Raw genomic sequence first — 17834 nt, forward strand, 5'->3', positions numbered from 1 at the left:
CCTAGCAACAGGTCATATTCCAAAATGTGTCATGACACATTCCTTCCTGCTCCATATGGAATGCTGTGTCTGTTGCTATGGTGAGTCCAGGTCATTTCTGCCAAACTGTTGGTTTAGTTCACATTGCGACGCCGTCTTAGCAAACGCTCAGCACTTTCTCACAGTTTTGATCGACTTTTACAAACATTTGTGACATTAGCAAAATGGAAAACGCCCAAGACACTTCTGACAGTGTTACAGAAGGAGCTGAAGCGTTTTCTGAAAAAGACAAACTCAAACAAAAGATCCAGGAGCTCCATGACAGAGAGCGTCAGTGGACAGAGGAGAGATCAGGTCTCCTTCAGAGAAAAAGATGGAGGCAGGAGCGTGACAGGCTCTGGCTGTCGTTCTTTCATGCCAGAGAACGACAGTGGTCAGAGACGCAATTTGAGAATGAAAGACGTCGGTGTGAAAGTCACAGTTACAAGACTTTGAAAGCGCCGCACAAGAGTCTGCAGTACGTGAGGAGCTTCTCTTAAACGTGTTAAAAGAGGATGAAAGGCATCTCATCATCGAAGTTGAAAGAACATCAGAAATATTAATCCCTCAGACGACGAACACACAGGGTTCAGGAGCAGAAAACGTCCAGCAAACATTTGAGCCAGCGAACAGCGCCAACATGAGCGAAGGCCACAATAACCACGCTTTGCTCACAATTTCTGAACGATCCTTCAGTGACAGTTGTAGAAATGGTGCCACTAAGACTAAAGCATCAACAAATTAATATGTAAATAGGTCAAAATTACTTAAACTCAAAACTTTACTATAACTTTTACTATTATGTCAAATGAAAACTGTGTCTTCTAAAATATGAATATATTCTTCTCAGGGATAAACACACATCTCAGCTCCCGTTGGTTTCCTCCGCAGGCCGGAGCACTGAGGCACCAGGCGGCCGTCCCAGGAGGAGAGCGCCCCCTACAGGAGACCAGGGCCCAGACAACGTTGAGCTGAGGAAACAGCTTAATGCAGGTGCAAGGACGATGCTGCTCGAACGACAGCGGGCCACAGAGCGAGGACCTGCAGCTGCGTCTGGAAGCCTCTGACCCCGGGGTCCCGCACGGTGGGGTGGGAGGGGCCTCTGCGGCGAGCGGACCCTACGAAAAGCTGATTAGTCGTCAGGGAGGTAAATTTGCTGCCATTGGTGTGACAGGGCCGATGTTAGGACAGGTCGGTGGTTGTAGGACTTGAGGGCGGGGGGAGGATTAGGACAGGATGGTGGTCACAGGAGTAGGGGGGGGGGGATTAGGACAGGACGGTGGTTACAGGAGTAGGGGGGGGGGGGGATTAGGACAGGACGGTGGTTACAGGAGTAGGGGGGGGGGATTAGGACAGGACGGTGGTTACAGGAGTAGGGGGGGGGCGGTTCTCTCACATCAATGGCATAAAATTTGCTTTTACTGAGCTCAGTTTGGTAGAGATTTGATAGTCCAGGATGGGACGGCATGGGGTATAGTAGCGAGGGGTAGGACATTGCGCGAGGGGTAGGACATCGCCCGGGGCATTAGTGAGGGGTAGGAATCGCGCGGGGCACTACCGAGGGGTAGGACATCGCGCGGCCTTTAGCGAGGGCTAGGACACCTCGCGGGGCACTACCGAGGGGTAGGACATTGCGCGGGGCATTAGTGAGAGGTAGGTCATCGCGCGGGGCAGGATATCGCGCAGCCTTTAGCGAGGGCTAGGACATCGCGAGAGAGGATAGGGCGTGACATTATGGGGCGTGAGGGTACTGTGTGTAACTGGACCTGGCAGCGACAAGATAGCTTTTCTGAGTTCAGCTCTGGGACAGATGAGTCACCAAACCCCCCCATGTGCAGGACCCGGGGCAGGGCTCCACGCAGCTGCAGTGGACCTCGTTCTGTGGCTGCTGTCGCGGGCAGCATCGCTTTGTACCTGCATTTAGGTTGTTTCTTCAGCTCAACGTTGTCTGGGCCCTGGTCTCCTGTAGGGGGCGCTCTCCTCCTGAGACGGCCACTTGTTGCCTCAGAGCTCAGGCCTGCAGAGGGAAATAAGGGGAACAGCTGGTGTGAGTTTAATCACTCCTTCCCTCTTAAACTCTGTACAGTTTGGGTAAGAGAGTAAGAATGTATGACAAATGTTTAGAGGTGATCAGGAACTGTCTGTTTTTGAAGTTACAAAGATGCTTTTACTCAAGTAAAGTGCTTGAACTTATTTTAATAGTAAAAGTTGTTCAGACAAATGAAAACTGTGTCTTCTAAAATATGAATATATTCTTCTCAGGGATAAACACACATCTCAGCTCCCGTTGGTTTCCTCCGCAGGCCGGAGCACTGAGGCACCAGGCGGCCGTCCCAGGAGGAGAGCGCCCCCTACAGGAGACCAGGGCCCAGACAACGTTGAGCTGAGGAAACAGCTTAATGCAGGTGCAAGGACGATGCTGCTCGAACGACAGCGGGCCACAGAGCGAGGACCTGCAGCTGCGTCTGGAAGCCTCTGACCCCGGGGTCCCGCACAGTGGGGTGGGAGGGGCCTCTGCGGAGAGCGGACCCTACGAAAAGCTGATTAGTCGTCAGGGAGGTAAATTTGCTGCCATTGGTGTGACAGGGCCGGTGTTAGGACAGGTCGGTGGTTGTAGGACTTGAGGGCGGGGGGAGGATTAGGACAGGATGGTGGTCACAGGAGTAGGGGGTGGGGGGAGGATTAGGACAGGACGGTGGTTACAGGAGTAGGGGGGGGGGGGGGGGGATTAGGACAGGACGGTGGTCACAGGAGTAGGGGGGGCGGTTCTCTCACATCAATGGCATAAAATTTGCTTTTACTGGGCTCAGTTTGGTAGAGATTTGATAGTCCAGGATGGGACGGCATGGGGTAGTGAGCGGTTGGACATCGCGCGAGACATTAGCGAGGGGTAGGACATCGCGCGGGGCATTAGTGAGGGGTAGGACATCGCGCGGCCTTTAGTGAGGGGTAGGACATCACAAGAGAGGATAGGGCGTGACATTATGGGGCGTGAAGGTACTGCGTTGTAACTGGGCTGGGCAGCGACAAGATAGCTTTTCTGAGTTCAGCTCTGGGACAGATGAGTCACCAAACCCCCCCATGTGCAGGACCCGGGGCAGGGCTCCACGCAGCTGCAGTGGACCTCGTTCTGTGGCGGCTGTCGCGGGCAGCAGCGCTTTGTACCTGCATTTAGGTTGTTTCTTCAGCTCAACGTTGTCTGGGCCCTGGTCTCCTGTAGGGGCGCTCTCCTCCTGGGACGGCCACGTGTTGCCTCAGAGCTCAGGCCTGCAGAGGGAAATAAGGGGAACAGCTGGTGTGAGTTTAATCACTCCTTCCCTCTTACCCAAACTGTACAGAGTTTAAGAACGTATGACAAATGTTTAGAGGTGATCAGGAACTGGGTCGTCTTCAGAAGTTTACCGTCATATTTTTGAAGTTACAAAGATGCTTTTACTCAAGTAATGACATAGCATAATGAATTCTTTGGGACTGAACTTAGAATTAAACTAGGATCTAATCAACAAGATGGATGACTTCCATCCTCTCCAGACTGGCACTCCTTTGTTTCTCCTTTTGCCAGAAGCAAGACCCCCACTGGGATAGCAAGGAACCCGCTAAAAGTAAAAACAGGAACTGATAAACTTCCTTGAGCTTTTAACATCTGCTGAAAAGCCACACTCCTCTGGATTCAGGATTGAAATGGGGGGAAGGTGGCCAGCCCTGACTCTGCTAAATCTCCAACATCTTGGCCTTGTGTTTGAGGTCAGACAAAGTTCCCCCCCACAGACAGTGGATTTCCATGCAAAGACTGTCCTATCACAAAGAAAGAACTATTTGTTTCTTTTATGACACTCATGAAACGGTCTGAAGCTGCTGCTGGCCATGGACACTCTGGACGAGACCAAAGACTCTTTACTGACAATGTGACTAATGTACATATTAACTGCCTCACTATGTGTGTCACACAAATGTTTTACTCTTTGTTGAATATTTATCAGTAATTGATGGAGTATTAATGTTGCCTTCAAAATTAGAGGTACGGCCTGATCTCGCTCTCTTATAAAACTTCTCTTTTTTGTGGTGACCATCCTCGTGGTCACGCTCGTCTACCCTCCATTTCAAACCTCGTGTTTCTCATTTATTTTTCTTTAAAAATATATACATTTTTGAGCTCAGTATAATCGTATACGCTCCTTTAAAGTCGACAATTTACCATTTGGAGCAAATCCTGGTAAAAAAAATAGCTTTACAAATTTAATTTTGTCTTTAATTTTGTAATTAATTAATTAATTGGTTTATTTGGTCGGGACAGTGCGTGTTAATTAACATACTTGGGTCTCGTGCATGTAAACATGCCACACTGGATTGCAGCCTTGGGCTAATTCCATCCGTTTTTAGTGGGAGGGGAAACTGTTTTTTGATCACAATTGTTAAAAGCACTTTTTGCAACATAATGAAGCCCTGGACGGGCTCGACCAAGCGCCGGCCGCAGTAGCTCTAAAGAGCAGCTCAGCGCGGCTCCACGAGAGTACCCGCGCTGGGCCTGAGCGAGTATACTGGAGAGCCTCTGGGGACCCACACAAGGAGAGAAGTGGTCAAACCAGGCGCACCTGGCTCCTCTCGGGCGCCACCAGGCTGACCACCACGGTGCCAAACCCGTCCTCCAAAACAAGTGCTGTCCACCTCCATGGCCTCCAGGTGAAAGATCGCCTCCATCCTGCGGTGTCTGTCGGCTTGGTGTTGAGCGCAGGCTACTCCAGCTCTGACCAATGTCCCCTTTGACCTCGCCATCGCCATCCGTAACTCCGGCCAATGATTATGTCCCTACATGTTTCATGTGGGTCTGATCTCAGTGGCCGCGTTACATCGGTTGATTTTCAACCTACCAATCAGCGAGCAGGGGAGGCGGGGCTTGTAGGTGTAGCATTTGATCGCTCTCTTCACTCACTCGGGCGCATTACATCGCCTACGTGAAATCAGATCCAATCGTCTCAAACTATAGAAGGAGTTCACCCCTCCCACCTGAAAATGGAGCTCAATTGTGAAGATCCAGACCCTCTGTATGAAATGAGTATGAGGTAAGACCAGGCTACCTTTGACAATTTTTATTACATTACTTTTAAAAACCCTTTGCAAACCTATCGATCAGGCCAAACCGTATTAAAGATAATTAGACCAATGTAACAAAGATACTCCATCCACTACTGTAATTGTCATTCACCCCATTTAAGTTAACCTGTTATACATTAAACCTTAATAATGTTGATGATGGTGTGTGTGTGACCTGAAATTTTGAATAAATATTCACATTTGCATTTAAAGTTTGGATTTCTACGTGTTATTGTGCTTTGATTTTGTCAGTATAGTTAAAAGATTCAAGATTTCATTCCTTCAGATATGTGTTAATAGATTTATAGAAGACTTTCTTCCTGAATGTCGATATTACTCTGTCAAAGAACAGAGTTTGAGCGATAGTGTTCTAGGGTTTGTTAGGATCTGGTTCTTTTGTATCACGCGAGAACAGTTATTTGGATATGGCCAAAGCAGATGTGGCATAATCAGTTTTATGCATTTTAATCAAATAAAACTTAATGTATTTTAACATAACTAATGGACAGCAGATGGCGCCAGCGCGCAAAAGGTATAAAAGCCCACCCTGGTTCACACGCACTTCCTCTGTCTTCCTCCCTGGCGTCCTCCGGCCTGGTTGGGCTGGCCCAGAGGTTGTTCTACGGGTGCAGCGTCGCGAGTGGCTGTTGACTTAAGGCGCACCACTCCATGGCGTCCGCATGGCTCTCCCGATGTGTTTGGTCCGGGGTCTGCTGGGGCCCTCGCGTAACCGGGAGGCTATCGAAGCACCGCACCGGCCGGGTGGAGTTCGATGTGCGCGTGCGACGGTGGACCCAACGCTGCTGTCTTGCTTCGCCTTGTTTCTTGTCGTCCTGTTGTGTTTTGTTTGTACTAACTGCGAAGCTACTGTGACCCAAACGAAAATACTGTGAACCAACAGAGACTTAAAGTGAACAAACTGCTGAACTGAATGTAACAAATGGTGAAATGTCTAGCGTGAACAAAAAGTATGAAACGAACAGAAAGATAAAACAGGTACAACATAGAAATAAACTAAACTGTGCAAAAGGAACATGGGTCGAACCTGTGTGCCTTAAAGCACATTTTTTCCAGTTTTACTGGATGGCGTTGTCTGGCATTTAATTTTAAACATACCTCTACCACTCGTCATGTCACTCAGACGTTGGAGATATAAGTTGTCTCAAAGAAAAGGCTTTTACTGCCATTGTTCCAGTTACAAAGAAGTAAACCAGCTGGTAAAGAGAAGAAGTCCAGACCTTTTATCTCCTTGTATCCCAGTCTTGCTCCTCTGTGCTGAGAGGGTGACTGTCTATCTGTGAGTCAGTTGTTTGTGTCTATGTGTTTGCAGATTATCTGTACTTTACGTTATGTTCAGAATGGTCACGTTCAAACCTCCGTACGGAGCACGGGGCTTTACCAGCCCAGTGACCGAGACGGGTCTGCGGCCAGATACACTTGCAGTGACCGCAGAGCGTGGCCTGTTCTTGGGCTTGAACTGCCTTAGCTTAGCACTGCCGCTCCACTAAGCAGAGAAAAGTGGCACGCAGCGTTGTACAACACAAATAATAACGTAATGCGGAAATGATCGGCAGCAAAGTCATTGCTTGAGTGGTTAAAGTACTTGCTAAACAGTTAATGACAGCCAGTACTAGTTTACCTTTGCACAGACACAAACTCAGATGAAACCTGTGGCCTGACTGATGTGGATCGCATTCTTACGCCAGTTTTGTCCAGATTGATTTTTACCAACAACATTTGTTAAGTTGTTACACTAAGAGTTATTATTAAAAATAAGTATTCACTCTCAAAAAAGCTGAATATTATTTTATGTGGCAGTATGAATGATGCGTGGTTGCCTGCGGGGTATAAATAGGGCAGCATTCCCCTTTGTTCGTCCCACCTGACCTCTCCCCTCCGTGACGTCACCCGCCGACCAGGAGCTAGCATGGCTGTGAGAGCTTCGTGTAACATGTATGAAGATTGTCGCTAAGAAAGAGGAAATGTCACTGTCTCAAGGCGTCAAGCCCAGTGTTCGGAGCATGCGGTGTAGCATGTGCTCTCGGTGAGTGGCAATGAGATCATTATTGTTCGGAACTAATAACTATCAGTTGTGCGCTGAGCTAACACTAGCATTGTTTGTAGCTTCTCGGCTGTGCGAGGTCGGCGTCGCGGCTGTAGCCCTCGCGTGTGTGCATGTCTGGATGTGTCACAGCCACCCGGTATGTGCACGTTTAGTGTCCCTGTTATGTACGTAGATTTATACTGTTAGACTAATTATATTGTAACCTCCTAGGCTGCTGGTCGGCGGGAGAGCCTCCCTTTCTCTGTCTCGTGTCTGTCACCTGGTCCTTCCTCCGCCACACGGCGTCTCGTGGTGGTCGAGACCCGTATCGGACTGGTAACATGGACATTGTGCATTGGACTGACTGACAGCTACATGAAATGATACCTGTCAGTAACTCAAGGAACTGTGAACCTGTCTACGAACGAACTATGTTTTAAAGGCAAAGCAACGAAACGTTAATAAATTAACCGACTGTATTATTGTCTCTGTCCCAAGTTAATACGAACCTGTGGTGCCTTAAGCGTGGGGATATTTTCATTTGCCCAGTATAACGCTGGGCTGGCGTTGTTGGTTTTAAATGGTAACATCATGGTAAGATAATGCACCCCCCTGCGCCCCCGTCAGGTCACATTTTGGCGTTGTCGTTGGCCGGATTGATTCCCAACACAGGCATGTGTTCCATAGCCTACTGTTTGTGTCAGGCAATGCTAAAGCTAAATTGTCAGTGTAGCAGTAGCCCTGATTTCATAGTAGGCCAAAGCCTCTCCTGACCTGCCATTTGTGTTTGTTTTATTGTACATATATTTTTGCATGTTGTGCTTTTGTGTTAAAAGCGTGATTTCATGTTTATGTTCTGCATGTACAGTTAAGTTTATGGTGGTCATGTCTTGCAAACCTACGTGAATATTGTGGTAATGCTACTGTTGATCCAAACGCTTGTGCTATGCCATACAACAGCTAAATTTTCCAGTAACTTGAACATAACGATGTCTGTTTTCTGTGTTTTTAAAGACAAGGCAACAGCAGAGGAGTCCAGTTTAGCTGAGGGGAACTTGCAGGACGGTAGTGGGTGAGGTCACAGCATCCTGATGCCCGGTCCTATAGTCCCGTATTTGGTGGCCTCTAGTGGGTGGCTCAAACCCCCGAGTAGCGGTGTAGGTAAGGCGAGATGTGAGTTCCTCGATTAGCTACTAAATGGCGCACAGGCGCGCAGCCGCTGTTACCACTGAGATGGTCAGAGGTAGCCCAATATAGCCTTTAGGGAGCTCAGGATTATTTTAATCATGTGTAGTTGCTCATACCTGGGCAGCGGTGGGTGCATTGGGAGGAAGGATGCCTCAATGACCCATTTGCGTCAAGCAGCCGTTGTAAGAAAGCTATGGAGCCTCTAGTATGTATTTGTTTTGCGCTATCCGTACTCAACACGCCCTTCTGCGGCCTTCACGGCACCTAGTCTAGCCCATGTGCACGGGGTTGTACGACTTGGAGATATGCAGTCCTGGTAGTTGGTTGCGTTAGTGCTTCATCTTTTATTTCTGGGAGAGCAGTGTTTGGTAACTCCTCTCTCGCCGTGTGAATGAATGAGTCTGGTTTGTCGTGGGGGAATCGTGTGAATGTTTTGGTTTATCGTCGGGGCGACGATACAGTTGGCCGGGTGGAATGTGGCATGGCGCCTGTTGCATCTCCTCCCGCCAGCTGGTGGCGCCGCGAGTATATAAGCGCTTTTTTTTTTTTTTTTTTTTTTTTTTTTTTTTTTTTTTATTTATTTATTAACTTCTTTTGCATTTCATCTTGAGCAGTAGTATACAGAGATTAAAAACATATGTTAAAACAGAAAATAAAGAGTACAGATTTTGGTTCCATTGCCAAGTTTTCTTGATTAACTGTTCATGTCCCCTTGGTGTGAGGCTATTTCAGAAGAATAACATTGTCACGCCGTTACTTCTGTTTTATATGGGTGATGTCCGGGTGTAGCGGTCGCTGAAGCGACAGCAGGAGGGGCTGACGGTTCTGCGCTCGCTCCACCCATCTATTTATCAAAGTGACACCATTCTATCAACAGCAACAACACAAAAAACAAGACAGACATAACATTTCAATACTTTTTACTGGTGACATAAGGCAAGGCTACGGAATAACGCCGGCTATTTGTCAAGTTGTAATGTTAAACTGTTCCACGACGTTTAAGGTTTTGACTGATTTTTTTGTTGGCAATATTTTTGAGTGATTGCAGATAGTTGTTGATCTCCATACTTAGTAATTTGATCGAGGGCTTGTACTTTAAGAATTTAGCTTTGTGTATATGAAATTTTCCATAGAGAATGAATAAGTTAACCATATATTCAATATTACTATTTTTGTGGTTAAAGTGCGTGACAATATGTTGATAATCTAATTTAATAGGACAAGTGCTTTTTTGTGATAGAAACATTTGTAGTTTGGACCATACTTCATGAGTATATGCGCAGTCGTAAAATAGATGTTTTAGAGTTTCAGTTTCCAGATTGCAAAATGAGCATTTGTTGTCAATATCGCTAAATTTCGCTATATAAGAATTAGTAGGGTAAATGTTGTGAATAATCTTCCAGTGGGTTTCTTTAATTTTGTTACTGATACAGTACTTAAAGGCCACTAGCCACGTTTTGTTCCAGTTCACTTCACTAAAAGTGGAGCTCCAATGAGCTTTGCAAGCTGGTGAAATTTTGTTTTGGTTCTGAATGTGGTGGCGGATGAACTTATTGGAGCATTTGTTACTTGTAAAGTTGACACCGTTGATTAAAATGGGTTCTGTAATTATAGCGGTTTCTTGCCTTTGATGAGCTTTCATTAGTTCTTTTATACCAACAGGAATAGCTCTCATGACTGAGTTGAATTCCCGTGGTGGAATGGGAAATTGATGGTGGTTGATAAAAGACCCATATGAAATGAGTTGGCCATTTTCAAATAAATCTTGTACATGGATAATCTTCTTCTCAAACCAGTTTTGTAGGTATAATGTTTTGTTGCATCTTATTATGTTTTCGTTGTTCCAGATTAAGCTCTTATGAGGTGAAAAATTGTGTTTGTAACACATTTTCCATGCTAATAAGGCTTGTTTGTGAAATGCACTTAATTTTAAAGGCAATTTAGATATGCTATAATTACATTTTAACAGAAATTGTAAACCTCCCACCTTTTGAAAGATGCTATTTGGGATGAAGTACCACAGAGAGTTACGATTAATAATACACAGTTTGATCCATTTTACTTTGAACGTTTGGTTTAAGACTGAAAAGTCCAGGGTTTCTAATCCTCCTTCATCTCTGGAGTTACACAGAATTGTCCTTTTGACCCGGTGCTGCCTATTTTTCCATATGAAATCCGTAAATATCTTGTTGATTTCTTTGCATGTTGACTCTGTAATCTCTAATACTAATGCAGGATAGATAAAGCGAGATGCGCCTTCTGCTTTCGTGAGCAGGGTTCTTCCCCAGATTGAGGTGTCTCTTTGTGTCCATAAATTAAAGATATTTTTGGTTTTCTTCAATTTGGGGAGAAGATTTTGTTGTTGTCTCTCTCTACCATCCTTACTGATATGTATTCCTAGGTATTTGACACTACTTTTTACTGTAATACTTTGAAACACGTTCTCATCACATTCATAGAGACACAAGATTTCACATTTTGAGGTATTTAGCTGTAAACCGGAAGCATCCGAGAACCTTTGAACCAGAGTTATAGCATTCTCAATCTGATGTTTGTCTGAAAGAAAGAGTGCAGTATCGTCTGCTAACTGAGTAATTTTTATTTCCTTGTCAAAGATATTGATGCCTTTGATCAAGCTGTTCTTAATTTGAATGGATAAGAGTTCAACTGTTAGCAGGAACAGAAAGGGCGCCAGAGGACATCCTTGACGGACAGATCTTGAAATTGGAAATCTTGAAGTAGTGTTAGGATACATCATAACACTGCTGTCAATATTTTTATAAAGCGTTTGAATTACTGAGACAAAGTTAGGGCCAAAGCCAAAGCTGTGTAACGTTTTGAATAGGAAATGATGCTCTATAGTGTCAAAGGCTTTGTAAAAGTCTAAAAATAAGATTAGTGCGTTCGTATTTATATATTCCGAGTAATCAAGCAGGTCGAGCACCAGTCTTATGTTAGAGCTTATATGCCTGTTTGACATGAATCCTGTTTGAGTTTCGCTTATAATTTCTTGGAGTCCAGCCTTTAGTCTTTTGGCAAAAACCGATGCAAAAATTTTGTAGTCCACATTTAGGAGTGTAATTGGTCTCCAGCTTTCTATTGATAAGACATCTTTTCCTGGTTTAGGAATCAAACATATTGTTCCTTGCTTCATAGTGGTGGACAGTTCTTTTTCTTTGATACACAATTCAAATGCCTCAAGTAAAGGTTGTTCAATTATGCTCCAAAAATGTTGATAAAACTCAGCTGATAGACCATCATTTCCTGGTGATTTACCTTTTTTAAGTGCTTTCGCAGCTTCTCTGATTTCTGTTCTTGATATTGGTTGCTCACAATTTCTTTTGAAGTTATCCGAAATTAGCGGTATATAGGTTTTGATTGATTCTATAAATCTGTCAGACACATCAGGTTGAGAAATGGTTTTGTATATATTGCTATAAAAGTGCTCCACACATTTTGACAACTCTTTGGGGTTGGATATTGTCTGGTCCCCGACTTTCAGTGAGGTAATATTGTTTCTTTTTTGATTCCTTTTTTCTAGGGAAAAGAAATAGCTGGAATTTCTCTCCCCATTTTCTAACCATCTACTTCGAGACCTTATAAAGGCTCCCTTGGCTAAGTCCATATAGTACTTGTCAATTTCTTCTTTTAATATATTTATTTTTGCTTCCTCCTCATCGTTTAACTGTGTTTTGTGTAGTAAAACATTTAGTTCTTCCATTAAATTGGTTTCTCTTGCAATATTATCTTTTTTCATTTCTTTACTTCTTTTTATACCCATCTCTCTTACTTTAAATTTGAAGATTTCCCACTTTTGTACATGATTCCCTTCTGTTTGATTGAATATTTGTTGAGCCAAGTCCTCAATTGAATCACAAAACACTTGGTCCAAGAGCAGCTTATTGTTTAACTTCCAGTACCCTCTAATGTTACCACTTTTTAGCTTTGTTCCACAGATATGCATTAATATTACTTTGTGATCAGTCAAAGGTGCGTGTTCATGTGTAACTGCCTGCGTGAACTGTAAGCACTCATTAGATATCAACCACAGGTCTATTCTTGAACGTTGTGTCCTGTTTAAGTTATTCCAGGTAAACTCATTGGTATTTGGGTTAAAGAATCTCCATGCGTCCGTCAGATTTAATTGATCGCTTACATAATTAGTACATTTGAATCTTCCACTAGGAACAGTTTTAGCAGGTATCCTGTCTAGTTGGTCATTAGGCGCATCGTTATAATCCCCTCCAATTACAACAAAGGCATTTTGATATTTGGTCTGCATCACTTGAATCTTATTGCATATCTGTGTGAACATTGGTTTGGTCATTGAAATGGAGTTATAACCGTACACGTTGCAAATAATGAAATAACAATTGTCCATTTTTTGCACCAGGATTATATATCTCCCCTCTTCCGAAAGTACAGATTCGACTACATCACCCTTAGGTTTGATCAGTAACGTGGCGACCCCTGCAGATTGATTAGTACCATGAGAAAAATAGCATTGGTCACCCCATTGACTCTTCCAGAATTTGATGTCAGCGAGTATATAAGTGAGTGCATTGCGAGTATATAAGCGCAATGCACTCACTCCTTCGTTCTCTGACGTCACTCACTTCCTGGTCCCGCCGGTGTCGGTGCGTTCCTCGCTCTTCCGAAGGACAGCTCCGCGTGGTAACGGTTCCACGATGTAGCCCCAGATGCTCCATGGGCAGGGATGGTGTGCGTCTGCTGTCATGGCCCCACACCCGTGTGTTGTGCCCTGCGTTAGATGGTGATCTGGCCGCGCTGGTGCGATGACGGCGCTGTCCATGTTGTTGCCTTGTCTTTTAACCGGCTTTTAACCCATTCACGGACCTTACTTTTGTTGTAATACTGTCAAATAAGGGACTTTGCAGTTTGCTGCCAGTTTGTGGTAGTGTATGAAATGTGCAAATGTAAATCTGTGTACCAACCGAACGTTTTACCAACGAAAGAGAAACAAAGTAACTTATTGAAACAAAATATAATAGTAAATAAAACATGTATTTTTGCTGAGCTTGGACTCTGCCTGTGTCTATCATAAACGAACCTGCGTGCCTTAAGGTCCGGAGCCTTCTCTCCGGTGGCGTTGTCAAGATTTATGTTAAAAGTAGTTTATTTTGGCGGAGATATTTGTTTACAACATCGCCACTACCGCTCGTCTGGCTACATTTATATTATTTTCTAGCACTATATGTGTGGCGCAGTAATATGGTACAAGATCCGGTCTCTTTCTAAAACTTACCAAACTAAGTCAAGTTCATTTCAAGTCAAGTATTTAAATGTTACCCCAACACACCTCAAAGAGTTTTTCACCTTTGAACTTACTGACATAAGTTAAACATTTAAGGGGAGACACTACAGGCAAAACTCAATTTTTTCAGTTTTCAGGTTTGGGGCCAAATTGGTCTCTGCACATACAAGCTTTCACCTGGAAACAGAAAATATGCCTAATCTTGACAAAAACATGTTTAAATATTGCACTGATTCAATGTCCCCCCATAGGCTTATATGGGAGAACACAATTTCAAGGGCCTTTTTCTCAAAACACATTTTTCTGTCATTGTGTCGACACTATGTCCACGTCAGTCGGACCTAAAGACTTCACATTTTCCAGCCTTGGACTGAACAATATTTGGAGGATTTTTTCAGAGGGTTTTTTTATTATCTAACCCCTAAGCCCCATTTATTGAGTTTTGAATGTCAAAAAATAAGGCGAAAATTAAATGTTTACTAATTTTTCCACTAAAAAACAGCTTATTTTAAAACTAAACAAGAAATTCTAAATCCGCTCTGAAAAAGTCTTGGTAACTCATTCATCAATAAAATGAAACCATAAGTTTGAATGTAGCTCTATCCATTATTCAGATTTCGTCGCCGAAAAGATGGGAAATTTGGAGTATTTTTAGGCATAAAACACCTTGTTCTTATATGAAAAGATAAAATGACAGAAAACTTGCAATGTATTTTTTTCTCACATTTATGCCAGTGATCTACAGCAAAAGTTTCAAATTGATATCTGTTAATATACATTTTTTCCCTATTCACCTGCAGTGTCTCGCCTTAAAACGATCATTGTCATGTGAAGACAAACTACACTCTTCCGTTACAATAACAAAATGGGCATACGACTTTTAACAGTGTAATGTTGTGTTAAAAGGCACATTAATGTACATATTATCCTTGATTTTGCTACTTCCCAGTTGTCATTTCCATCCTCGATACAGTACTAATTTGTTAACAATTTGCTTGCTTCCTATTTTTGTTTTGTTTTATTTTATTTATTTATTTATTTATTTATTTCAATTGACAATGAATTACGTAATATGTAATAAGTAATTAAGCTCTGCATAGTGCAGTGCGTTAAAAAGCCAGGGTGTAGAGCGGGCTAGTTGAAGAGGGCATTAGCTCCTCATCAACAAACCCCCACCCAGCTACTCTAACAGCTGTTTTTTTTAGATGATTTTCCTGTACTGTGAGGTGCATTAACAGACAAGGTTTACAAGCCTGATTCTCTTTTTGCAATTTTGAGCAATAGAATGACAACTGTTCAGAGCAACAACACTCTTCCTTAAAGGAATAGGCCACCGTTTTTACATACTGAGATATGCTCTTACCTCACTTTAGACATGTTAATATATCCCCGTCTGGTCTTTGTCCGTGCGCTCTGCCAGGCAAACGGAGCACATACGCAGCCTCTCCCACATGTCATATAGCTCCAAAAAAGCTCACGATAGAAGCTACCAAGCTCTTCCACGTGTTCCCTATTTAAATAAAGTTACGTGAAGTGTTTTCATGCGAAGTATATTTACACAGAAATGTAGCATGTCGATTTTATAAGCAGATAAAAAGGGGGACTATATTGTGAGGCGTAATGATACGAGGAGCAGAGCGCACGGACAAAGACCAGACGGGGATATATTAACATGTCTAAAGTGAGGTAAGAGCATATCTCAGTATGTAAAAACGGTGGCCTATTCCTTTAATTAATAGAATGCAAATTGATCCTACTACTCCCTCTAGTGGTTTGTGAGTGCGAGACAAAGGATGGATGTGACTGACATGTGAGTCTAAGGATACAAACTGATGTGGCGTGTTCATATGCATTAGTCTCATGCACTGTCCTAATAAATGAATTTTTTGGTTTATTCAGACTCATAACTCATACCAAGAGAACCGTTTCATCAAACACTTTAAGGATAGTTGATTTAAGAAGTATTGGTTTGTCTAATGCAGCCTTTAGCAAAGTCCAGCACGCCTTCAGCTCCACTTTACACGCAAGGACGAAGAGTGCTCATGTGCATGGATGTTTTGTTTAAATCTGCCTAAAGTCTGTTCTCAACCTTCTGTTTGTGTCTTCTGTTTCAGAGGAGACTTGCTTGATGAGACTTTGCCAATGTAAAGGACACGCCTGTTATTTACAAAACAAATGAAGGTGGAAACAGATCAGGCTGTTTTTTGATAAAACAATACAGTGGTTCTTGCCTTGACCAGTAAACCGTTTTTTAAATATTTATGTACAGAAAAAGTATAGAATCAATACTTTAGTCTGTTAAAACAAAAGTCAACACCCCCTCCAGAAGACCATGTGCTGAAACTATATGCCTCAAAGCAACGACCATCATTCCAGTGCCAAAGAAGTCACCACCCTCCTGTTTAATGACTACCGACCAGTAGCACTCACTAAAATTCTTATGAAGTGCTTCGAGCGGCTCATCATGGAACACATTCAGATTCAGATTCAGATTTATTTTATTCAGACATTTAAACATTTAACAGAAAACTACATCAAGTCTGTTCTCCTTCCCACCCTGGACCCATACCAGTTTGCTTTTCAGTCCAATCGCTCAACTGAAGATGCCATCTCCACTGCGCTTCATACAGCCCTCACTCACCTTGAAACAAAGGACTCCTATGTTAGAATGCTGTTTTTAGGCTTTAGCTCAGCATTCAACACTATAATCCCACAGCAGCTAATACACAAACTGCTCCACCTGGGGATCAACGCATCACAGTGCAACTGGCTGCTGGACTTTCTGACGGGGAGACCACAGGCTGTACGTGTTGTTGGAAAGTCCTCCAGAACCATCCCGCTGAACATGGGGGCTCCCCAAGGCTGTGTGCTGAGCCCCCTCCTGTTCACTCTGCTGACCCATGACTGCACTCCAAAGTGCGACTCAAACCTCTTCATCAAGTTTGCAGATGACACAACAGTGGTTGGTCTCATCAGCAACAGAGACGAGTCAAACTACAGGAGTGAGGTGGGCAGTCCATGTGGTGCACACAGAACAATCTCTCTCTAAATGTGGAGAAGACAAAAGAGATTGTCTTTTAAAGAGCGCGGGTCCAGCATGCTCCTCTAAAAATCAACAGTGCTGCTGTGGAGAGGGTGACCAGCACTAAGTTCCTGGGTGTGCACATCACAGATAAGCTCTCCTGGACCATGCACACTCCATCACTGGTCAAGAAAAGTAATCAGCGTCTCTACCAGAGTCCCAGCGTTATGTCCAACTTCTACAGAGGGACTATAGAGAGCATCCTGATCATCTCCATCATTGCCTCCTGCCGAAGGAGCCTCCAGCACATCGCGAGAGCAGCGGAGAAGATCTGCGGAGCCCCTCTCCCCTCTATTAAGGAGATGTACTCAACCCGTCTCACCCGCAAAGCCGTCAAAAACGCCAGAGACCCTTCGAACCCATCACACAGTCTCTTCAAGGTTATGCCTACAGGGAGGAGACTGCGGAATCTACGGGTCAGTTCCAGTCGACTGAGCAACAGTTTCGTACACAGGGCCATCACAGTTTAAGTTGAATAACAGAAATGAATGTACTTGATATTCTAATTTTCCGAGTTTCACCTGTATATCACGTACTTGGCAGTCTTCACACTCAGCAGAGGCACCAGCCCAGGCGCCATCTGCTTTTACTTTACTGCTTTTACTTACTACATTTACTTTAGAAATACTGGAGGTTATATTGGAGGTTGCTCTTCCATTGAATGAACCAAGGAAACAAAAACACAAGATGGACTGTCAAATTGAGGGACAATTCAAAGAATAGCACAAGACACAGACATAGCCACTCAATTTTCTTATGACATCACACGCCTAAGCTCGATTGGCGTGATGGCAGCCAGCTTGAGAGACTGTGGAAGGGATCCAGAGGTAAGTGATGCATTTATGATTTTTGTGATCAGAGGAGAAATTATGGGGAGGTAGATTTTGATGAGAGAAGAGGGGAGATTGAGGGAACTGTAAATGGCGTCAATTTCGGACTGGAAGAAAGATTGAAAACTATTGTGACTCCACTTCACATGAGAGTAGATCAGAGAGTGATGTGTCCTGTAAGTTTTTAGCCACACAAATTGCATATCTCTTAAATACTTCTAATTTTAAGAAGAGAGCAAAAAAATGCCTGGTATGAGCACTGACATTAATGAGTGCTCATACTTATGTTTTATGCTATCGTTGACA

At 43.7% G+C, this 17834-nt stretch overlaps 1 long non-coding RNA gene across 1 annotated transcript; it reads left to right on the forward strand.

The window, feature by feature from the left end:
* The first annotated feature begins 7017 nt into the window (after positions 1–7017).
* LOC306961129 lies at positions 7018–7534 on the forward strand. Its single transcript, XR_013792738.1, has 3 exons — positions 7018–7153; positions 7234–7310; positions 7385–7534. It is a non-coding gene; the product is annotated as an uncharacterized lncRNA (long non-coding RNA).
* The last annotated feature ends 10300 nt before the right edge of the window (positions 7535–17834 follow it).

The sequence above is a fragment of the Gobius niger genome (assembly GCF_951799975.1).
Source record: "Gobius niger genome assembly, chromosome: 3".
Classification (NCBI taxonomy): Eukaryota; Metazoa; Chordata; class Actinopteri; order Gobiiformes; family Gobiidae; genus Gobius; species Gobius niger.